The sequence below is a fragment of the Delphinus delphis genome, chromosome 5 (genome assembly GCF_949987515.2).
Source record: "Delphinus delphis chromosome 5, mDelDel1.2, whole genome shotgun sequence".
NCBI classification, from domain to species: domain Eukaryota; kingdom Metazoa; phylum Chordata; class Mammalia; order Artiodactyla; family Delphinidae; genus Delphinus; species Delphinus delphis.
The window spans coordinates 114,530,906-114,557,637 of NC_082687.1; positions in this window are offsets into that span (position 1 = coordinate 114,530,906).

The following is a 26,732-nucleotide window of genomic DNA, read 5'->3' on the forward strand; positions in this document are numbered from 1 at the left end:
CTCTCTATACCCAGTTAGGTAAGAATTTTTATCATCAATGGATGTTGAATTTTATCAAATGCTTTTTTCTTTATTTATTGAGATGATCATATGGTTATTGTCTTTTCTTTTGTTGATGTAGTGTATCACATTGATTGATTTGCATATGTTGAACCATCCCTGTGACCCTGTGATGAATCCAACTTGGTTGTTGTGTAACTTTTTGTGTGTGTTGGTGGATTTGGTTTGCTAGTATTTTATTGAGAATTCTTGCATCTATATTCATCAAAGATATTGGCCTGTAATTTTCTTTTTCGGTAGTGTCTCTTTCTAGTTTTAGTATCATGGTGATGCTGGCTTCGTAGAATGTCTTTGGGAGTATTCCCTCCTCTTCAATCTTTTGGAAGAGGTTGAGAAGGATCAGTATAAGTTTTTCTTTGTATGTTTGGTAGAATTTGCCAGTGAAGTCATCTTGTCCTGGACTTTTCTTTGTAGGGGGGTTTTCTATTACAAATTCTATTGGGCTGGCCAAAAAGTATGTTTGGGTTTTTCTGTAACATGGAAAAACCTGAACAAACTTATTGGCCCACCCAATATTTCACTTCTAGTGATCTGTCTGTTATCTGTTTCTTCTTGATTCAGTTTTTGTGGGCTGTTGTTTCTAGAAACTTGTCCATTTCTTCTAGGTTGTCAAATTTGTTGGCATACAATTGTTCATAGTATTGTTTTTTTGTTTTGTTTTGTTTTGGTATTTCTGTGGTATCAGTTGTTATTCTCCTTTTTCATTTCTTATTTTCTTTTATGGCATCCTCTCTCTTTTCTTCTTGTGAGCCTGGCCAGAGCTTTGTTAATTTTGTTTGTCCTTTCAAAGAACCAGCTCTTGGTTTTATTGATTTTTTTCTATTTTTTTAAAATTTAATTTTGTTTATATCCTCTCTGATCTTTATCATTTTCTTCCTTTTGCTGATGTTAGGTTTTGTTTATTTCTCTTTTTCTACTTCTTTTAGGTGGCAGGTTATGTTGTTTGAGATTTTTCCCTTTTTTTGAGGAAGACCTGTATTGCTATGAACTCCCCTCTAAGAACTGCTTTTGCTGCGTCCCAAAGATTTTGTATGGTTGTGTTTTCATTGTCATTTGTCTCAAGGCTTTCCTCTTTCATTTCATCTTTGACCCATTGTTTTTGTTTGTTTGTTTTTTTCTTGTTTTTCTGGATTTTTTGGTAGTGTGTTATTTAGTCTCCATGTAATCATTTTTTTCTCATTTATTTTTCTGTGGTTGATTTGTAGTTTCATGCCATTGTGGTCAGAAAAGATGCTTAAAATAATTTCTATACTCTAAAATTTGTTGAGGTTTGTTTTGTGCCCTAGTATTGCAGTCAATCCTAGAGAATGTTCCATGTGCACTTGAAAAGAATGTGTATCCTGGGGGTGTTTTGGAAGTAATGTCCTGAAAATACCAATTAAATCTAACTTTTATATTGTATCCTTTAGGATCTCTGTCACCTTATTAATTTTCTGTCTAGAAGATCTGTCAGTTGATGTGAATGGGGTGTTAAAATCTCCTCAATTTCTCCCTTTATGTCTGTTAGTATTTGTTTTATGTACTTGAACACTCCTATATTGGGTTCATATATATTGACCAGTGTAGTAGTCTCTTCTTGTATTGATCCTTTTATCATCATATAGTCTCTGTCTTTATCTTTCTAAGTCTACCATTCAACATAGACTTTATGGTTTAAAGTCTATTTTGAAAATCTAGTTTTTCATATACATATATATTATTTTTATATGAAACTGACATTTTAAAATATACTTTGTAAATATTTGCAGTTATCTTTATTAATTTCTTCTTTTAAAATATAAACAGTGCACTTCAGTTTTCAACTGTGATGCAATAATTGATAGAAAACCAACTCTCTTGTAGTTAATGACTAAAAATTCTGACAATAATATAACTAAAGTAAAAAACTTATTTGAAGCATTGGAGACTTTTTGAGGAAGCCATCATTTGATGGGACCAAAATAACTTAGAAAACCAATGCACATTGAGTGTACATGCTGGTTTTGGTTTGGCTCCATGTGCCAATTCTTTTTTTTTTTTTTTTTTTTTTTTTGCGGTACGCGGGCCTCTCACTATTGTGGCCTCTCCTGTTGTGGAGCACAGGCTCCGGATGCGCAGGCTCAGCGGCCATGGCTCGCGGGCCTAGCTGCTCCACAGCATGTGGGATCTTCCTGGACCAGGGCATGAACCCGTGTCCCCTGCATCAGCAGGTGGACTCTCAACCACTGTGCCACCAGGGAAGCCCGTGCCAATTCTTAAGCTGCAGAGGAAAGAAGCTATGGAGTCAAAGTTGCCATTAGGAGGTGATAATCCTACTGAGCTTTCAGGAATAATGTGGGCTGGAACAGGGAAAAAAAAGTGAAGCTTAGAGTTGCCAAAGTAGCAGAGCATGATGGACCCAGATTTCAGGGATAAGGGAAACACAGGGAGATGTGGAGAACATACCACTCTAATATTTTTCTCTCAAAGATGTGTAAGGCTAGGCATTAAAAAATCTGAAAAGAGGTCACACTTCTGCCTCTGTGAAGACAGAGCATTCATACTTTTCTGAATTCTCTGGCAATGAACAACCCTGGGAATTATACGTTAAGACAAACATAGAATGACTCTAAAAGTTGGACAGAAGAAGGAAGACCAGCTAAGGAACATAGGACCCAAGAAAAAACATAAATGTAAATTTCCTTGGTTAGATTTTTGCCTCATATACCCTAGATTTGGAGTGGAAGAAACCAGCAACCCAGAAGTGCATAGGTAGATAAAAGTGTCCTGACAAGAGCCTACTTTCTCTAGCCAAATAACAAGAAATACAGAAAACTAAAAAAAAAAAAGAAAGAAAGAAAGAAATACAGAAAACTAGCAAGACAAAAATAATTTAGAAAGTAAATGCAAAATACCACAAACACAAAAAATTCTGGCTCCATACTCACCCATGCCAAGAAAGGCCAACTGAGAAACTTAGAACCATCCTACACTGCCTAGGTGATGTCAAAGAAAGCTGAGTAGGGAGCCAGGGACTTTTATCCCCACCAGGCAGTGACATAGTAAAGATATGATGGCTTTCTTTAACATGTGAATTTAGGTCAAATGGATGTCCATTAGAAAAATAATGAATCTTGACCCCTACCACAGACATAACATCAATTTTAAATGGATCATAGACCTAAATGTGATGGTAAAACAATAATGTTTTGAAATATAATCATAGGTCAATACCTTTATTAACTTTGAGTAGTAAACAATATATTAAACAGGGAATAAGTGTACTAACCATAAAAGAAATACTTGATAAATTGAGCTACATTAAAATCATGAACTTAGGTCTTCAAATATTACCATTAAGAGGGTGATTTGGCAAACCACAGAGTGAAAGAAAATATTTGCAATACATATGTTTGATAACATATTCTGTGCAGAATACATAAAGAAGAAAAATAAATCAATAAGAGAAAGAGGAACACAGTAGGAAAAAAGGAGAAGTAGCCATGTAAGGATGTATCATCAAGGTTGCTGCTGTAGGCAACAGGGGCTCAATTGATGTATTGGAAGCTGAATAATTTTTCATTCTCCAATTTTGAGAATTACAGTTGGGGAGGCGGGATTAACTGCTCCACATTTTTAAGCTGCACTTATACATAAGGAGAAATAGTTCTGTTGTTGATAGAGAATGCTTTGAGGGAGAATGTAGAAAGATGCATGACATTCCTGAGACATTGTTAGTGAGAGAATTGGACCTGTCCACAACAGCTGCATCCCAAATTAAAGACTGAGGGACATGATGCTGGGCACTGATGAAGTCAGCTGCATCATCAGTTAGGTACAGTGCTAAAAGAAAAACACATGAACTAAAGAGTAGAGGAGGGCATAATGTGAAAGATTTACCCTGGACTCTTCTGTGAAAGTGGACAGTTTCTACATTTTCTCCCTTTTGGGCTAGTGTAACCATTATTTAACTGTCCATGAAATGCAGGATGGTGCCTGTATTAAGTCACTGTTTCTATTTTTCATGAATTTTTATCATGTATTATATTTATTATCAAGTGTTATCATAGCTACATAAAAATTTCAAAGTAAAATTTGGATCTCAAACAAAAGAGGATGAATATTTTGAACAACAATATAAATTAGCATTTAATATTTGTCTAATTATGGATATATATATATATATATATACATTCAAGACCACACATAATTTTTTTAACATTCCATTTGACTGTGAAAGTGTTTAAGGTATAAGACAAATTAATGTAGAAAAAACATCAGAGTTTAGCTTTTACATTTGTTTCTACCCCAAATATGATTTTAAAAAATTATACTCCATGTTTGTACATGAAATGGAATTACAGAAAAAAAATGTTTTACAAATTCATTCCTACCAGCTCTTTGTAAAAGCAGAAACAATACAGCAAGTTTAAAATCTTCTTTAAAAATGTTAACTATATTCATAAATTCCTACTTTCTCAATATATAGTTATCGGAGTAGTCAGTTCTGCTACTTTACACAGATGTATACTCTAGAGTCTGTGGCAAACACTTTCCAGTACACTTACATATGTTTTCCATATAAAGCTAGAATTATTTAAGTAGGACATTTATTTTACACATCATATTATTGACATTTATATCTTAGCACTGATTACACATAACCACAGCAAATTTGGATGAGGGTCATGTATTGCTATTTAACAATTATTGTTTGAATTTTTTTTTAGTGATTCTTTAATGACTGTAAACTCAAAACAGAAAGCACTTATGACAAAAATAATATACCAAATAGTACATATAGATGTAAGTTCTTATTTCCAAAATTTAGTAGACAAAGAAATTCTGACTACAACAATAATCTAAGAAGACTAAATTATTTTGAAACTTCATCAATGTCTCAAGTATAAATAAAAAATTTTTCAGTGGTGATAAGTCCTCAATAACATTGATTGATCCACATTTTTAAGGGCAAAACCAGCCATATTTCAACAGGGAGTTTAGACATTGATATATTTATCACATGGAAACCTTTCTGGTTCAGCTCATACAACAGTGAAATGTTGCCTTTGTGAGAATTTACAACCATAATATGATATTCATAGCTCATCCTTTTATTTATTGAAGAAGTCTCCTGAACACTAGCAAAGTTATAAATGGTGAATTAAATCACAAAAATGTAGTTGCAATTCAATCTAAGTCTTCCCTTAAAGACAAGCAAAGAAGGTTTGGAAAATGATTATCAGTAACAATTTGGTTTTATAGCTTAATAATTTTATAAAAGTGAAATATATAAGGTAAAGTTACTTAATTAGCTAATGCATTGGGGGAAAATTCTTCAGAAACTCAGGGTATGTATTTGAGGTGAGAAATCTACCTGATAGCTTTTAGTGTGTGCAGCAGGGTATAGCTCTATACAGTTTTTACTTTGATCATAATGTGAATCAATAAGGAAATAGATGTTGAAACGAAGTCTTAGAATAAATCATTTTTGTCTATTAAATTTAGATAATATGATATTGGAAAGTTCACCCATCCTTAACAGACTAACTTGTGCCTAAACAAGGTTCTAACAATGTGGAATTCATACTTCTTTTCCAAAATTATTTTTAAACTTCAACAAAAGTATTTAAAATTACTATAAGTCATGCTATTAACTAAATATTACATGTAACTAAATTCATTAGTAATAGTAATATCTACACCAAGAAATAGCTAAAAAATGTTTTCAATATATTTTTACAGAAGAAATTTATTTATAGAAATGTAAATAAACTCAATTTTCTAATATAAAATAAAAATTAATAATTTTGATCTGGCTACACTCAGACACTATTCTTTGCATTACAAATGCACAAAAGACAGAAGGTTACCTAGAATAGAAATATATTTTAGTCATTTCATACACAAATTCTTTTTGAAATTGCTGTAATTTATGAATTGATAGTAAAGCCTATGATGTAAAAGTTTAAATAGCACAAAAAAAGTGATAAAGTGAAATGCGTTCTTAGTCACTATACACCTCAGGTGCCACATTCTCCTCCCCAAATCTACTGTGATGAAAACAGAATCCAGAAATAATAATAAAAATAAAAATATATAACTTATGCTTCACAAAATATCCACATATACAATTGTATGGAACTTAGAGAAGAAGAGAGGTATTGTATTTTTCAGGGAAGAATATGGGTATTAATGCATTTGGGAACAAGAAAAAGCAAACATAAATATAGATCTTAAAAACTTATAGTTAAACACAAGAAAAAAATAAGATAGTACATAAGTTATCTAAACTTATATAATTGAAAGAACCTTCAGTCTATCAAATGGAAGACAGGAAAAAAGGAACAAAGCAGGAAAATTGTATAAAAAGTGCCATATATGATAGTTGACATAAATCCTAAATTAATTCTAATAATAAATATTGATGTGATAAAACTTACTAACTAAAGAAAAGAATATCTCAGACTGATGATACAAGAAGTTGCTGCAGCAATAAAGAATCATTTAAACTTAAAAGATATAAGGGGGTTAGATAGCCTCATCCTCCAGGGGGCAGACAGCGGAAGCAAGAAGAACTACAATCCTGCAGCCTGTGGAACAAAAACCACATTCACAGAAAGATAGACAAGATGAACAGGCAAAGGGCTCTGTATCAGATGAAGGAACTAGATAAAACCCCAGAAAAAAAACTAAATGAAGTGGAGATAGGCAACCTTCCAGAAAAAGAATTCAGAATAATGAAGGTGAAGATGATCCAGGACCCAAGAAAAACAATGGAGGCAAAGATCGAGAAGATGCAAGAAATGTTTAACAAAGACCTAGAAGAATTAAAGAACAGACAAACAGAGATGAACAATACAATAACTGAAATGAAAACTACACTAGAAGGAATCAATAGCAGAATAACTGAGGCAGAAGAACAGATAAGTGACCTGGAAGACAAAATGGTGGAATTACTACTGCAGAAGAGAATAAAGAAAAAAGAATGAAAAGAAATGAAGACAGCTGAAGAGACCTCTGGGACACCATTAAACACAACAACATTCGCATTATAGGGGTCCCAGAAGGAGAAGAGAGAGAGAAAGGACCCGAGAAAATATTTGAAGAGATTATAATCAAAAACTACACTAACATGGGAAAGGAAATAGCCACCCAAGTCCAGGAAGCACAGCGAGTCCCATACAGGATGAATCCAAGGAGAAACATGACGAGACACATAGTAATCAAATTGGCAAAAATTAAAGACAAAGAAAAATTATTAAAAGCAGCAAGGGAAAAACGAAAAATAACATACAAGGGATCTCCCATAAGGTTAACAGCTGATTTCTCAGCAGAAACTCTATAAGCCAGAAGGGAGTGGCATGATTTTCTTAAAGTGATGAAAGGGAAGAACCTACAACCAAGATTACTCTAACCGGCAAGGATCTCATTGAGGTTTGAAGGAGAAATCAATAGCTTTACAGACAAGCAAAAGCTAAGAGAATTCACCACCACCAAACCAGCTCTACAACAAATGCTAAAGGAACTTCTGTAAGTGGGAAACACAAGAGAAGAAAAGGACCTACAAAAACAAACCCAAAACAATTAAGAAAATGGTCACAGGAACATACATGTTGATAATTACCTTAAAGGTGAATGGATTAAATGCTCCAACCAAAAGACACAGGCTTGCTGAATGGATACAAAATCAAGACCCATATATGTGCTGTCTACAAAAAACCCACTTCAGACCTAGGGACACATACAGACTGAAAGTGAGGGGATGGAAAAAGATATTCCATGCAAATGGAAATCAAAAGAAAGCTGGAGCAGCTATACTCATATCAGATAAAATAGACTTTAAAATAAAGAATGTTACAAGAGACAAGGAAGAACACTACATAATGATCAAGGGATCAATCCAAGAAGAAGTTATAACAATTATAAATATATATGCACCCAACATAGGGGCACCTAAATACATAAGGCAACTGCTAACAGATATAAAAAAGGAAATCGGCAGTAACACAATAATAGTGGGGGACTTTAACACCTCACTTACACCAATGGACAGATCATCCAAAATGAGAATAAATAAGGAAAGAGAAGCCTTAAATGACACAATAGACCAGATAGATTTAATTGATATTTATAGGACATTCAATCCAAAAAGAGTAGATTACACTTTCCTCTCAAGTGCGCACAGAACATTCTCCAGGATATATCACATCTTGGGTCACAAATCAAGCCTCAGTAAATTTAAGAAAATTGAAATCATATCAAGCATCTTTTCTGACCACTACGCTATGAGATTAGAAGTGAATTACAGGGAAAAAATGTAAAAAAGCAAAAACACATGGAGGCTAAACAATACATTACTAAATAATCAAGAGATCACTGAAGAAATCAAAGAGGAAATCAAAATATACCTAGAGACAAATGACAATGAACACAAGTTGATCCAAAACCTATGGGATGCAGCAAAAGCAGTTCTAAGAGGGAAATTTATAGCTATACAAGCCTACCTCAATAAAAAAGAACAATCTCAAGTAAACAATCTAACCTTACACATAAAGGAACTAGAGAAAGAAGAACAAACAAAACCCAAAGTTAGCAGAAGGAACAAAATCATAAAGATCAGAGCAGAAATAAATGAAATAGAAACAGGGAAAACAATAGCAAACATCAATAAAACTAAAAGCTGGTTCTTTGAGAAGATAAACAAAATTGATAAACCATTAGCCAGACTCATCAAGAAAAAGAGGGAGAGGACTCAAATCAATAAAATTAGAAATGAAAAAGGAGAAGATACAATGGACACCACAGAAATACAAAGCATCCTAAGAGGCTACTACAAGCAACTCTATGCCAATAAAATGGACAACCTGGAAGAAATGGACAAATTCTTAGAAAAGTATAACCTTCGAAGACTGAACCAGGAAGAAACAGAAAATATGAACAGATGAATCACAAGTAATGAAATTGAAACTGTGATTAAAAAGCTTCCAACAAACGGAAGACCAGGACCAGAGGGCTTCACAGGCAAATTCTATAAACATTTAGAGAAGAGCTAACACCCATCCTTCTCAAACTCTTTCAAAAAATTACAGAGGAAGGAGCACTCCCAAACTCATTCTATGAGGCCACCATCACCCTGATACCACAACCAGACAAAGATACTACAAAAAAATAAAATTACAGACCAATATCACTGATGAATATACATGCAAAAATCCTCAAGAAAATACTAGCAAACAGAATCCAACAACACATTAAAAGTATCATACATCATGATCAAGTGGGATTTATCCCAGGGATGCAAGGATTCTTCAATATATGCAAATTAATCAATGTGGTACACCATTTAACAAATTGAAGAATATAAACCATATGATAATCTCAATAGATGCAGAAAAAGCCTTTGACCAAATTCTACACCCATTTATGATAAAAACTCTACAGGAAGTGGGAATAGAAGGAACCTACCTCAACATAATAAAGGCCATATACTACAAACCCACAGCAAACATCAATCTCAATGGTGAAAAACTGAAAACATTTCCTCTAAGATCAGGAACGAGACAAGGATGTCCACTCTCACCACTATTATTCAACATAGTTTTGGAAGTCCTAGCCACGGCAATCAGAGAGGAAAATGAAATAAAAGGAATACAAGTGGAAAAGAAGAAGTAAAACTGTCACTGTTTACTGATGACATACTATACATAGAGAATCCTAAAAATCCCACCAGAAAGCTACTAGAGCTAACCAATGAATTTGGTTAAGTTGTGGGATACAAAATTAATGCAAAGAAATATCTTGCATTCCTATACACTAATGATGAAAAATCTGAAAGAGAAAATAAGCAAACACTCTCATTTACCATTGCAGCAGAAAGAATAAAATACCTAAGAATAAACCTACCTAGGGAGACAAAAGACCTGTATGCAGAAAACTATAAGACACTGATGAAAGAAATTAAAGATGATACCAACAGATGGAGAGATATACCATGTTCTTGGATTGGAAGAATCAATATTGTGAAAATGACTATACTACCCAAAGCAATCTACAGATTCAATGCAATCCCTATCAAATTACCAATGACATTTTTTACAGAACTAGAACAAATCATCTTAATATTTGTATGCAGACACAAAAGACCCCAAATAGCCAAAGCAGTCTTGAGGGAAAAAATGGAGCTGGATGAATCAGACTCCCTGACTTCAGACTATACTACAAAGCTACAGTGATCAAGACAATATGGTACTGGCACAAAAACAGAAACATAGATCAATAGAACAAGATAGAAAGCCCAGAGAGAAACCCATGCAGCTATGGTCAACAAATCTATGACAAAGGAGGCAAAGATATACAATGGAGAAAAGACAGTCTCTTCAATAAGTGGTGCTGGGAAAACTGGACAGCTACATGTAAAAGAATGAAATTAGAACACTCCCTAACACCATACACAAAAATAAACTCAAAATGGATTCGAGACCTAAATGTAAGACTGGACACTATAAAACTTTTAGAGGAAAACATAGGAAGAACACTCTTTGACATAAATCACAGCAAGATCTTTTTTGATCTACATTCTAGAGTAATAGAAATAAAAACCAAAATAAACAAATGGGACCTAATGAAACTTCAAAGCTTTTGCACAGCAAAGGAAACCATAAAAAGGACAAAAAGACAACCTTCAGAATGGGAGAAAATATTTGCAAACGAATCAATGGACAAAGGATTAATCTCTAAAATATATAAACAGCTCATGCAGCTGAATATTAAAAAAACAAACAACCCAATCCAAAAATGAGCAGAAGACCTAAATAGACATTTCTCCAAAGAAGACATACAGATGGCCAAGACGCACATGAAAAGCTGCTCAACATCACTATTTATTAGAGAAATGCAAATCAAAACTACAATGAGGTATCACCTCACACCAGTTAGAATGGGCATCATCAGAAAATCTACAAACAACAAATGCTGGAGAGGGTGTGGAGAAAAGGGAACCCTTTTCCACTGTTGGTGGGAATGTAAATTGGTACAGCCACTATGGAGAACAGTATGGAGGTTCCTTAAAAAACTAAAAATAGAATTACCATATGATCCAGCAATCCCACTACTGGGCATATACCCAGAGAAAAGCATAATTCAAAAAGACACACGCACCCCAATGTTCATTGCAGCACTATTTACAATAGCCAGGTCATGGAAGCAACCTAAATGCCCATCGAAAGATGAATGGGTAAAGAAGATGTGGTACATATATACAATGGAATATTGCTTAGCCATGGAAAGGAACAAATTGAGTCATTTGTTGAGACGTGGATGGATCTGGAGACTGTCATACAGAGTGAAGTAAGGCAGAAAGAGAAAAACAAATAACATATATTAACTCATGTATGTGGAAGCTAGAAAAAGGGTATAGGTGAATCGGTTTGCAGGGCAGAAGTTGAGACACAGATGTAGAGAACAAACGTATGGACACCAAGGGGGAAAACCGTGGTGGGGTGGGGATGGTGGTGTGCTGAATTGGGCAATCGAGATTGACATGTATACACTGATGTGTATAAATTGATGACTAATAAGAACCTGCAGTATAAAAAAACAAACAAACAAAAACAGTAGTACTAAACTTTCTTTGGGTTATTTGTATTGAAATATGTTAATATAAATGTTTCAGACATTGCATGAAATTTCTAAAAATCTTATATGTTCTGGTATAATGTTATTCATAATTCTAGTTATTACTTTAAAATGTATATCTCAGAAATAACTAAAAAAAAGTAAAAATAAATAAATAAACTGAAGTCTTCCTTCAACCAAAAAAAAAAGGATATTGGGGGGTTCAAATATGAAGGAATAGAAAAGACATAACAAGGACATATGAACTAAAAGAAAGCTAAGTTACTGATGTCAGTGTCATAAAATAAGAAAATTAAATGGTAGGAAAAAAATTTCTCTAAAGTGCAAATGGTTCGGGGAGGGATATAATCTGTAATTAAATAATAGCTCACATAATACTGAATAAAGAGCAAATATAAATGTGGCAATATAGCCTTAAAATATTTAAGGCAACAATTTTATAATAAAGAACAATTACAGGCAAACGCCTTATCTTCATCTCTTAAATGTATAGCAACAGTTTCCCACCATTCCTCTGTGCAGGATCTCCATGTATATATACCATTCCACTTCCTCTTATCTAATGAAATCATCTTACCAACAATTACCTTCTTTGTCTCCTCCATCATCAGGTTGTTGTTTCTTGTATGTGTTTTTTGTTGTTTTTTTCATATCTGCTAGAGCATTCCTATCAACATTAAAAAAAAGTTTTTTTCTCATGATCTTAGGATACTCTTGACACTGTCTCCTTATTATATACAACTCTATTTCTTTGTTCCTTATGTTACAAAGCTCCTCAAACATCATTGCTATATACATGGTCTCCAATTCCTTATCACCCATTTTTTCTGAAGTCCACTCTAATCAGGCTGTCCTTTCAAGTAATGAACAGAAACTCTAAAGTTAAGGTAATAATTGACTTATGCGTTGCCAAACTTAGTGGCAAAATTTCAGTTCTGTTGTACTTCTGAAATTAACAGGGCAATTCACTCACTCTTTTATATCTTATCTTTGCTTATAAGATACCACCATTTTCTCATGTTCTTCATACCACAGACTCTGATCCTTTACAATCTTCTTTGCTTGTTTCTCCTCTTCTTCCCAACATAAGTATTAAATCTCTGCTACTGATTTCTATATAGGTTTATTCGCTTGATGATGTTTTTCAGGCTCATGACTTTAAATACTGTTTGTATGCTAAGTTATTCCAAGCTCAAACTTATTTCTTTAGAGCTTTCTTGATTTTTGATTCTCTGAGTGTCTAGTAGATATCTGAAAAAAAAATGTCCAAATAACTCTGATTATCAGTCTCCTAAAAAAACAAAAAAATGTTGTCCATTTTAGCTACTTACTCATCTCTGTAAAAAACATGTGTCATTGACTTTTCTTTTACACCCATATTGAATCCATCAATACATTCTGTTGGCTTTACCTTAATAATATAGTTAGAATCACACCAGTCAAGCATCTAAACGTGAAAACTACAATGTCGGAGATGAAAAATATACAGGCTGGAATTAGCAGTACATTAGAAATTTAGAAGAAAAGATGAGTAAGCTTGAAGACAGTAATATAAACTATCCAGAATCAAACACACACTTTCAAAAAAATGAAGATAAAAAACAATAAAGAGAATATTAGTGAGTTTTGGTAGAAATTCCAAAGACCTAGTATGCGTGTAATTGAGTCTCTGAAAGAGAGGAAGAGAGAGATGCAGCAGTGTGGTGGCTAATTTTATGTGTCAACTTGAAGAATATTTTTGAATGAGATTAACATTTAAATCAGTAGACTACTAGTAAGCAAATTGCTTTCTATAATATGGAAGGATTCTTCCAGTAAATTGAAGGCCTGTAGAACAAAAAGATCTGCCTCCCTGAGCAAGAAGGAGTTCTTCAGCAAATGGATTTTAGACTTCATTTGCACCATCAACTCTCTTGGGTCTCTGCCTGCTGGGCATGATAGTAAAACTGCACCATTGACTCTCCTGGGTCTCTAGTGTTTCTAGTAAAGACCGCTAGTTTCTAGTAAAACTGCACCATTGACTCTCCTGGGTCTCTAGTGTTTCTAGTAAAGACTATAGAGGTAGTTTGCTTTCAGTTGACAAAGTCAATAATACACCTTCACTGTCCTATATTAATTCTCCAGTCCTATATCATATTTAATTCATAGGGATCTTGACCACCTTTCCCTTGTATCACAGTGAGTGATTCATTACATGAATGATATTATGCTGATTAGACCTAGTGAGCTAGAAGCAGCAACTGCTACAGACTTATTAAGACACCCAAGAGAGTGGGAAATAAATCTGAGAAAAATTCGAGGGTGTTCTACCTCAGTGAAATTTCTAGATGGCCCTCCTACAACCAAAAAGTTCCTTTTTCTTGGAACTCCTCTAGTGGGCCTCTTTCAGTTTTAGAGACAATGTATTCTTTATTTGGATGTGTTTTTTTGCCCATTATCGAAGTGACATAAAAAGCTTCTAGTTTTGAGTGGGACCCAGGATAAGAGAGCTTTGCAAAAGTTCCAGGCTGCTATGCAAGCAGGTCTGCCACTTGGGCCATATGATATAGTGCATCCAATGGTGCTGGAAGTGTCATTGGCAGACTGGGATGCTATTTGGAGTCTTTGGCTAACCCTTATAGGTAAATCAGAGTGCAAGTCCTTAGGATTTTGGAGCAATGCTGTACAATCCTCTGCATATAATTATTCTCCTTTTGAGAAATAGCTTTTGGCCTGCTAGTGGGCATCAGTAGAGACTAAATGCTTAAACAGTGGGCCACCAAGTTACCATGAAACTTGAGCTGCCCCTCATGAACTAGGTGTTATCTGACCCACTAAGCCATAAAGTTGACCATGCATAGCAGCATTCCATCATCAAATGGAAGTCATCTATATGAGACTGGGCCCAAGCAGACACTGAAGGTACAAGTAAGTTATATGAAAAAGTGGCCTAAATGCCCATGGTCTCCATGCTTGCCATACCATCTTCTCTACTCCAATGTGTTCATCAGCTTGGATTACTATAACAAATTACCATAGAATGGGTAGCTTAAACAACAAACATGTAATTCTCATAGTTCTGGAGGCTGGGATGTCCAAGATCAAGGTATAGGCAGATTTGATTCTGGTGAGAGCCTACTTCCTGATTTGCAGATGGCCACCTTCTCATTGTGTCCTCGCATGGCAGAGAGCAGAAAGCAAAGTTAAACTGTCCTGTCTCTTCTTATTTGGGCACTAACCTCATTTATATGAGGGCTCCACCCTCAAGATCTATTTACCTCCCAAAGGGCCCACCTCCTAATACTATCACAACGTGGTATAGGATTTCAACATATGAATTTTGGTGGGACACAAACATTCAGTCCATAGTACCCAGCCTGCACCTATTCCCTCATGAGGAATTCCTTCCATCAGTTGACAGGGAAGAAAAAACTTGGGCTTGGTTTATAGATGGTTCTGCATGATGTGCAGGCATGACACAAAAGTGAATAGCCTCAACACTATAGCCACTTTTTCTGACTTCCCTGAAGGACAGTGGTAAAGGGACCTCCTGCAAGTAGACAGAAATTCAAACAGTTTACTTTGCCTGAAAGGAGAAATGGCAGATGTGTGATTAAATACCATTTCGTGGGCTGCGGCCAGTGTTTCAGCTGGATGGTCAGAGACTTGGAAGCAACATGACTGAATATTTGGTGACAAAGAATTCTGGGGAATAGATGTGTAGATAGACCTCTCTTAATGGCAAAAATTGTGAAGATATTTGTGCCCCATGTCATTGCTCACCAAAAGGTAAGTTCAGCAGAGAAAGATTTTAATCATAAAGTAAATAGGATGACTTGTTCTATAGATACCAGTGAGTTCTTTCCCCAATCACACTTGTCATTGCTCAGGTGACAAAATTGGCCATGGTGTCAGGGATGGAGGTTATGCATGGACTCAGGAAGGTAGACTTCCATGTACCTGGACACAGCTGCTGCTGAGTGCCCAATATGCCAGCATTAGGACCAACACCAAGTCCTTGATTTGACACCATTCCCCAGGATAATCAGCCAGCTACCTAATGGCAAGTTGATTACATTGGACTGCTTCTGTCACAGGAGAAGTCTTTTGTTCTTAGTGAAATAGATATTTACTCTGGACATAGATTTTCCTTTCCTACATGCAGTACTTCTAACAAAACTGCTGTACGTGGAATTACGCAGTGTCTTATTTACCATTATAATATACTGGCTTTTAATCAAAGAACTCACTTCAAAGCAAGTGAAGTGTGGGAATGGACCCATGCTCATAGAATTTATTGGTCTTACCATATTACCCACTATCCTGAACAGCAGCTGGCTTGATAGAACTGTGGAAGGGCTTTTTGAAGACTCAGTCACAGTGGTAGCTAGGGGGCAATGTCTTGCAAGCCTGGGGCAATGTTATCAGGAGGCTGTATAGGCTCTGAAGCAGTGTCCAATATATGGTACTGTATCTCCCATAGCCAAGATACAGAGGTTCAGGAATCAAGGTGTGAGAAAAAGATTGCCATCATTCACTATTACCCCTAATGACTCACTAACAAAATTTTTGCTTCCTGTCACTGTGACCTTATGCTCTGCTGGCATAAAGGTCTTAGCTCCAAAGGGAGAAATGCTTCCACCAGGAATGCATTCCACCAGCAATTATTTCAATAAACTGGAAGTTAAGACTGCCACAAGGCAATTTTGGACTTCTCATGCCTCTGCATCAGTAGACAAAAGGAGTTATTATACAGTCTGGGTAATTGATGATGACCACCAAGGGGAAATTGAACTGTTACTCCACAATGGAGGTAAGGAAGAATATGTCTAGGATAATTGAAATCCCCTAGGGTGTCTCTTATCATTACCATGCCTTGTGATTAAAATCAGTGGGAAACTACAACAACCCAATTCTGGTAGAACTGTTATTGGTCCATACCCTCAGGAATGAAGGAAGGAAAGAGGCTTATTTCCATTTTAATTTTAACAAAGTTTAACTTATCAAATTTTCCTTCATGGATAGTATTTTTGGTGTTGCAAAAACTCACCAGCCAACCAAATGTCATGCATATTTTCTGCAATGTTTTTATCCAGAAGCTTATGGTTTTACATTTTGAATTTAGGACTATAATGCATTTTAAGTTAATTTTTATGTAATAAGGTATCTAGGTTCAATTGTTATACATAGGCATCCAATTGTTCTAGTTCCATTGGTTGAAATCTCCCCCTTTTTCCATTGAACCCCTGTGTTCTTTTGTCAAAAATCAGTTGACTATGTTTATGTGGGTCTATATCTGGGCTCTCTATCATGGTTTTTTGATCTGTTTGTTTATTCTCTTACCAATATCATGTGCTCTTGACTGCACTAGTTGTATAGTCTTGACATTGGATAGTAAGTTCCCTAATTTTGTTCTTTTATATAATTTTGACTATACTGTGACCTTTGCCTCCCCGTGTACAGTTTAGAATCAGTCTGTGGATATCCACAAAATAGTTTACTGGGATTTTTCCATTGCATTGAATTTATAGATCAAATTTGGGGGAATTGACATCTAAAAATATCAAATCTTCCAATCTATGTTTCCAATCTATGCTCCAATCTATGCAAAATACACCTCCATTTATTTAGAATTTTTTTAATTTCTTTTTTTCAGTGATTTGTAGTTTTCCATGTGTAATTCCTGTGCACACTTCTTAGATTTGTACATAAATACTTCATTATCATGGTGCTATTGTGAATGTTATTTTTAAAAGTTGCAAATTCAGTAGTTTATTGCTACTGTATAGGAAAGCAATTCATTTTTACATATTAGCATTATATTTTGCAACCTTGCCAAACAAGCTTATTAGAGTACTTGGAGAGGTGTTTTTTGTTTGTTTGTTTGTTTTCTGTATATTCTCTGAGGTTTTTCTACCCTGAAATCAGTGAAAATGAATTGAAAATCATTTCATCTGCAAATGAACACAATTTTATTTTCTTTCGTGTCTGCATCCTTTTATTTTTCTTCCTTTGTTGCCCTAGTTAGGTCTTCTAATATGATGTTGAACAGGAGTAGGAAGGAAGGCATCCTTGCCTTTCTCCCACTCTTAGAAGGAAAGTAGTTGTCTCTCACCATTAAGTATCATGTATCTATAGGTTTTTGTGTATAACCTGTTTTTCTGGTAAGGGAGTTCTATTCCTAGTATTTTGGGAGTTTTTAATCACAAATACCTGTTGAATTTTGCTGAATACTTTCTATGCATCTTATGATTTTTCTTACACAATCTGCTAACCTCACAAATTGCATTTATTTATTCATTAATATTGAACCAGCCTCCTATTCTTGAAATAAACCACACGTGGTTGTGATATATTAGTCTTCTACATTTTATTTGATTTGATTTGATAGTATTTTGTTAAGGATCTTTGCATCTATGTTCATCTATAATAAAATTTGATAGTTTCCTTCTAGTTAGAAAAATGTTGATTACTGAAATATGAAAGAGATAGTATCAGATAAATTCATGTACTAAATAATAATATCACCATGCAAAAAATATGCTATTATGGATCAAACTAATTTCCACAAAAATTAGGTAGTACATAATGTATATGTTTTACATTCAAAAATTATTTTTAATGTGTCTATTATTTTAAAATACTGTGTTTGTATAGTGTGTAAGTGTAGGAATTTCCTGGATGATGTAAAATAAAATACGAAGGTAGGGTAACATAGTTCAGATAAACATTATTGTATGGGAACAAAGATCATTGGCTCTAGAGTTAGAACATTTAAAGTGTGAATCCTGGCTCTAACATTGTATGAACCTTGAAAAATTCTTTGCTGTATTATCAGGTCAATAGAACAAGTAATCCTATTTCACTCATGGGATTGTTCTGAGATTATATGACATAATGTTTTTTAAATCACCAGTATGGTTCTGACACATAATTATGTATATTCATTTACTCAGCAAACATTTATTGAATGTCTGTTCTTCTACCATAGTTAATCAGTAAAAATTGAAAATAAAGAAGCCATTATTCTAGTTGTAAAGATGAATATGGTTAGTAATTATGAAAATGGTAATTTGATGAATAAAGGTTTGTGACAATTAATCAAAGCCTTTTGTGATTTGATTGAAAGAATGCCAGACAGAAACATTCTGCCTGGCAGAATGTTTCTTCCCAAAGTTTCAGTAATCTATGGAGTGACCACAACCTAGCAACCTGAATTTTCAATTATTAGTCCTGAAATATGTGGAATTATATGTTTGGAAAGATGTTACTTTTGCCACAAATCTGTGTTTTTACTAATCTGGATAAAAAATATATTTTAAGAAATAAATTCAGTTTTCATACTCTATTATCATAATTGCCAAACAAATAAGCAACTGATAAATAAATCTAAACACTTTAAAATAACAAGTTTAAGTTATCTACATTTTAAACAAATATATTAACTAAATACAAATTCTTTGACAGCCTGATACTTCAATGAAACTTGAAAAGAAAACTAAATATATGAACTTTTAGTATAGTTGAAGTGTTACTTAAACTAATGTAAAGGGGACTGATTTAATAATTCTGTTGCTATGTATTCTTTAAAGTTCTTTATTCTGTAAAGTCTGAATTTTGACAATGATTTCACCTAATTTTGAATAGTTGAATTTTAAAATTATAATACTACATGTAATAGTAGATATCTTTGTATAGGGATGGAACCCTAACACATAAGAGGAATTAGAATACAGGAACCCTCAATAAAAAAACCCTCAAAAGACAGGTTGACCTGAGTATTAAGGTGAAATGTCAGCAAATTTATGACATCCAAAAAATTTAAAATAACAATTCAAAACAGAGAAGAAAAACAACAATTAAAATCAGTTTACGTGAAATGGTATATAAAAAACATACAAAAATAAATGTGATCTCATGAGAACTCACAAGTAGAGAGAAAAATATCTGTGGCATGCGTGAGGTCAGTACAAAGTAATACATATGATTAGTTTGGGGCTTCTGTACCAAAATAAATGAATAAATGAAAATGGAGCAAATTGTAGAGAATGTAAGGGAAAATATTATTACCAAAGTTTTATCTAAACAGTCAGATTTTGAGTGTGATAACATACAGAGCTGAAAAAAATAAAAACTCTGGCTAAGGAAAAATATAAAAACAAAGCTAAAGAATTTGTTGTTTTCCTTCCTTTTCTTCAGATGTAAGTAATGAAGCATGGTCCAGATCGATCCAGTGGTTCCTACTCTAAATGAAGAGAATGGAAACAGATATTTTCCATCACATTTTATTAGAAACCCCATGTCCCTCCTTATATTGCTGAACGTGGGTCCACAGGTTTTATTCTAACATTTTCATTTGGAACCTGTTTTATTTTTTTCATAGCACTACATAGGTGGGTATAAAAGCAATGAAAAACTATACTAAGCAAATTTATCATCGTTAATTTTGGGGGAATACTTTCATACAGATGTGACGCTTGAAGTATAACTAGACTCTAATTAGATCAAGAGTATAAGCAAGGCATTTAAATTAATGGAAACAACGTAGACAAAACTCTCTGACAGGTAGACTGCCTTAAACAGAAAGGAGGTTATAGTGGGAAAACTTTGCATATCATAGAATCCCAAATTTTCAGAGCTAGAAAAACTTGAGAATTTACGCTAACTTCCCAATTTTCCTCAGTGGGAAAACTGACAATCAGACAGTTAAGAATTCTTCCGTATAACAGATAGGCAATACAGAAAAACAACTATAACCATGTTCAAGTTTCTTGACTCCAAGTCTAATATCTTTATACTCTCACCAAGGTGAAGATTGCAGGTGACTTATGTTTTGTACACCTGTGTGCAGGTGACTTAAATATTTTTCCTTTATACATTCTAAGACCCAAGCCTCTTTATGAAGTGTGATTTATATTACTATATTAAAAGGAAAATTTTAATTCAATGTATTTTTTTAAAACGCGTATTTTTCACTAAATATCAATAACTGTATGAAAATGAACACCTCTTCTTCCATCTCCTGGACCATAAGGTTTGCTAACTCTGCACAGCTGTAGAAATTTAAATAACTGGCATGTGGGGACAGGGTGAAATTTAGCCTTTTCAAGCAGATTCTTTTTTTTTTTTTTGCAATGACATATTGTCTCATCAACACATCTAGGAGCTTCTATTTTTGAAATGCTTCACTTATCACTTGTGGCGTGTTGAAATGGAACCTATTTTTTTCCCCAAAGAGAACATTCCTTGCAAAGACAGATTGTCTCATCTGCATTAAGAAACTGTCCCTTATGAAATACTCTGTCTACTGAGACAGCACATGCTTTCTCTCTGCAAGACTTGAAGATTTAAAGATTGGAACTTTTACTTTATTCTTGAATGATAGTTTTTTGTCAGAAGCTAATAATTTAACTCTTTGGGTTTACATTCCTTATAAAACCCAATTATTATACTTAAAAAAGAAGAAGTCATACTTCCATAAAAAGATACAGACTTTCATACAGATGTGATGCTTGAAGTATAACTAGACTATAGAAATTGCGGATAAAACTTTCCTTAGGTAGTTAAGTATCCTCCTTCCCACTAGACTATATATATATATATATATATATATAAAGGAATTATGTTAAGTTGAAGAACGTACCAATGAGGAGGTGCCGAGGGACTATGGAACTCTGTGGACAGTGAAGTTGTCCTCTCTTGCCATAGAAATGGTCCAATATTCAGCACAGCAGGAGCAAGCTCAGAGTCCAATAACAGATAGTCCAGGCTCGTACCTCAGATGAACTATTCCCTGGCTGGTGACATTGGGCAAGTCATTCTATTGCAATAACTCTCAGTTTGTGTGTGTGTGTGTCTGTCTGTGTCTGTCTGTGTCTGTGTCTGTGTGTATTTACCATACAGGATGAGGATAATAATGGCAAATAGCACATGAGAGTTTTGTGGGTATTGAAAGTGCTTCAGCATGCCATGAGCTTAGCATATACTGCTTGGAAAGGAGTAAAATCTACATATGGCTATTTAATATAAATTTTTATTGAAGTGTAATATTCATTTTGAAAATATTGAATTTATAATGAAAAAGCTCAATATATTTTGACCAAATGAACTTCATGTAACCAGCCATGTAATCAACGTTCAGATCAGAACAGCAAATATTCCTAGTACTCTCATGGAATGTTGAAATGGAACCTATTTTTTCCCTAAACCTTTATTACTTTCTTGGAGTCACTACCCCAGCAAGGGTAATGACTGTCCTGAGAGCTAACTATCAATTTCTTTAGCCTGTGTTTGATTTTCTATATAGGGAGTTATACAATATGGGCTCTTTTTTGTTTTGCATTTTTCACCCGATATTTTCTGACTTGTACTCTCAAGGCATCTAGGACAGAGGAGGGGGCAGACAAATAAATAAATCTAGCTGTTTCTCAGTCAATGGTGGGGAAATTCAAATTGATACTTTTTCCTTTACAACATCATTCAATTGCAGGTAAAAACAGAGAAATATTTACCAAAATTCATAAAAGTTAAATACACAATTTTATGCCATATCATACTGACTTCAAAATATAAATACAGCAAATAGTTTCAATGATACAAGAATTCAGGGAACATAGTGCCAAAAATTACTTATAAAAAGAAGAAACTCTACTCATAAAATCTAGCCATCTAATAGAATAAAACAACTTTAGTAAAAGTATCTAGCCTCACATATAAAATTCTGCCTAAACAATGGTCTAAAAATATAAATGGTGCAAATCATGTAAGCATAAAAATAGCAATTTGAGAATTAACACTTGGAAGTTAGAGGCAGCAAGGAATGTCAGTGCCATAATCTCATTTTTCTTATTTACAAATTAATACAAATTACGTAGATTTGTTAAAGTAAATGAAAGAAATTTAACTCCATTATATAAACTCAAAATAATTAGCCAAGCAACTTAAAAATAAAAACATAAATATTAAAAATTAAGAGTTAGGCAGAGAAGGAACTTACTTCTACCAACCTGTTTATATTTTTTGTTTAAAATCATTTAAAAATGTCTCTTTTTATATTTTCTCCCTTCCTGATTTCTATTGGAATAAAGTTTTTACCACTTCACTAATTTTTTGTGTGTGTGTGTGCTATTTTGAGGTCATTGATTGTATTTTTCTTTTTTTTTAATCCTTAAAGTTTAAAACAAATATTTAACTGTGAATATTCTAACAAATTTATAGTTGTTTTTACAATTAATATTAAAAAAGGATCAATTTAACAATTTGAGTGCCCTATTTTTCCTTGTATCTCAGGTGTCTTCTCAATGCTTATCTTTCCTTTTTGTTGAAAGATGCAGTCAGTATTTTATTTTGAGGGTTTTAGAGTGGTAAGCTACATTCGATATGATAAAGAGTCATAGTTAAAATGTGGCCCTGGGCTTCCCTGGTGGCGCAGTGGTTGAGAGTCCGCCCGCCGATGCAGGGGACACTGGTTCGTGCCCCGGTCCGGGAAAATCCCACATGCCGCGGAGCGGCTGGGCCCGTGAGCCATGGCCGCTGAACCTGCATGTCTGGAGCCTGTGCTCCGCAACGGGAGAGGCCACAACAGGGAGAGGAGGCCCGCGTACCGCAAAAAAAAAAAAAAAAAAAAAAAAAAAAAATGTGGCCCTGCACTGAGTCTGGCTTGATCATTTACTAGCTTTATGACCATAAGCTCTCTTCCCTGTTTCTTAACTGACCCTTTATAGTTGTGTCTATGTGACCTTTGAAATGTATACATTTCTTCAAATTTATGTTGGTTTCTTTTAGTTGTGTATTTCATCCACTCTACTGTCTTTGTAATGAGACAGTATAGTTTTAATTTGAAAAACATATAAATATAGAAAGATATAAATATAGGTATAAACAAAGACACAGACATAGATATACAGCTATATCTTCCAATGTTTCCAATGAGATCTTTTTCATAGACATCTGTTCTCATGTTACTTTTATTTGTTTATATTTCATGAAGCCTTTCTCTGTCTTACTGTCTCTAATTTATATTTTTGAACATCTTAAATGAATTTCTTTTAAAATTGTTGTTAGATATAAATAATTTATAATTAATTAATCTATGTTGAAATTATGTGTTGATTATTTATATTGTTGGCTTTCTTAACATTAGATATTTTTTTTCACTAGATGGGACTTAATTTATAAATTCCTTTTTAATGAGAGAAGGTTGCTGTTATTTCTCTCTGTAGGTATTGTATAATTGCTTCCTCCTAATCTCTAATGAAGAGCTAGGTGTTATAATACCAGTTGATGTTACTATAATTTTATAATATTAGGGTATTATGCATCCAGTTACTGAACTGGTATAAATTTATATATAGTTTGATCCACTTTTCCTTTCTTTTCTTTTCCTTCTCACTCTCCTTCACAGGAGTCAAATCTTCATTTCAATCTGACAGCTCTCATAGCCCCATCTAGTTCCTTTTCCCCTATATTTTCCTCATCAGCATTTTTGCTAGTAAATATTGTGTTCTTCTAATCTCATTTTGGCTTCTATGTCACAGAAGTCCAGGACTAACCCACTAGATATCCTTTATAATGAACAAGTTATTGTACTTCCATCTTTTACCACTAAGAAAGAACAGTGATTGGCAGGTCTCTTTGGCTTATGGATTCAGGATACATTATACTGTCCTGATGCACTTAACAGATCAAATGAAAGAAAGAAAGTTTTGAGCAGGTATGAGACAAATAGATGCTGATATGACTTTTCGTGATCTTACACTGCTAGGGAAATCTGTGGTAGATAAGGTTGTCTTTGCATGAAATCACACCTGTGATATCATGAAGAGTACTCTATGACCAGCTGTTACAGGAGGAAAATAAACCAAGTCTGATTTATGCGTAGATCAATTCAATGTGTTTGTACAAGTTGACAGTCAATTTCTATTACATGATAGCCTCATACATTGCTGGCTCTAAAAAAAAAAATGTGGTCAGGGTAAATTCTTCTAGTGTGCAACAATGATGATTCACTGCATTGGAGAAAGAACTGCCTGAAGTTAGGTTACAAATGGATTCCTAAACTGCGATGAATGGTATGGCTATTTGGTCAGGGGCCTGGAAGGAGAAAAATCGGTAGATTTTGATGAAGAAGTAAGGAGGACACAGAGAAGAGTGTCATAACACACCTTGGGAGCGGTTTTAAAGTACAATATGAGGATCGCTATGTGTCTCATTAATGACCACTAGAAAACATCCCTTGCAGAAGATGCACTAAACCAGGTGAACAGGTTGATAGATTCAGTAGCTTTCAGCTTCTGCCACCCTAGTTTTTTTACAATGAGTCCACAGATCTCCATGCATGGTGGTGGGTGGTGGATCCACAGTAAATGGTGGTAGAGACAAAAACTGTGCATGGGTCCAATACCATAAGCTTCTTCTTACCAAGGCTTATTTAGTGACTGCTACTACTGAGTGTTTGATATATCAGCAGCAGAGATATTGTTGAGCCTTAGTATAATTTAATCCCTCAAGGAGATCAACTAGAACATTGGTGGCAAGTTGGTTACATCAAACCTCATACAACTAAAAATTATTTTATTTAGTCTTTACTGGGACTAGAGAATTTTCCCAATGTGAGTTCACTTCTTTGACTCAGTATCTTTACTAACACCACTATGCTCACAGAGTATCTGATTTACTGACATGGGATCCCACATGACATGGCCTCTGATCAAGTGATTCACTATATGGGAAAGGAGATGTGAAAATGAACACATAACAGTGCGTACTGACCCTTCCACATATTACACTATCCACAATCTGCTGATTTTATAGATCAGTGGACTAGCTCCTTGATAGCTTGGCTAAGTGTCAATTTGGAGAGAAACCCTGTGAGTTTCGGGTACTGTCCTTTTGGATCCAGTGTATATCTTACACTAATGATGCTGAGTCCTTAGGAGGTAGAACACACAGATTGAGAAACCATGGGTGGGTGGATACAGCAGTGGCCCACTCACCATTACTCCCAGGATTTGTGCTTCCTGATTTTGCAACCTTAAATTCTATCAGTCTAGAAATCTTCGTCCCAATATAGGAACCAGGGGCACAGAAGTAGTCTCACTTGGTTATTTTGTGATCCCCATGCCAAGAACCAATAGAGAAAGAAGGGAGCTGCATTACTGGTAGGGTTATTGACCCTGTTCATCATGAAGATGAATGAGACCAATTGATTGATATATTGACTGATATATATTAGGGTCAATCATGGTAATCTCATGACGTATTTTAACTCTAAGTGAGAAATTACTATAGCCATGGCCTGAAGAAGGCATGGAAACAAGGGCATCATGCAACCAGATAAGCTACTTTGTTGGGAAGAAATGCTAGCTGAGGGTCAGGAAAGTCTAAAATGGATGGTAGATGGAGGAAAAATGAACATTACCTTGGGACTATAGGCAACTAGCAGAGATTTAGTGCATCCCAATAACTTCTCCTTCCATATTGCTCCCCCCCAAATTATGATCATCCAATATCTTAAAGGAAATATAGCAGGATGGAGTAAACTTAAATTCAAGTGGAGCCAACCAGTGCAGGGGAGGGATATAGGGGATATCTGAAGTACTTGGTCCAGGTACCTTCCAAACTCTTAAACTGTTGCTCTGCTTCAGATTGCCAGTACCTGTGATTCACTTTAGGGACTGACCTTAGCATCTTGGAACTGCTCTGTCCCCATGTGCAGAAAGCTGGAAGTGTCTGGGAATTTTTTTATCTCCAGAAGTTATATCTGGCTCTTAATAGATGGCTGACAATTGTGGCAGTGTGAAAGCCCATTTCCTTGGCTTGAGTGGGTAAAAACTTTGGGTCTTAACCTAAATCGAAGAGTTCTGCAAAATCAGTCTGATGCTATACCCCATGGAACTTGAACTCAAATCACCCCCATACTGGCTTCGACCTGTTTCCTGTCCTGCTTTCTTCGCAACATGCCTGATTTCTCACTTGTACATAAATTCATTCTCACATAACTTGTGTTTCTGGAGAATCTGTTTTATGATGACTTCTTGCAACATGCACGGTAATGAAGGTAGAATTCTGAACAAGGTAGTCATGATCATTCCCTTAAA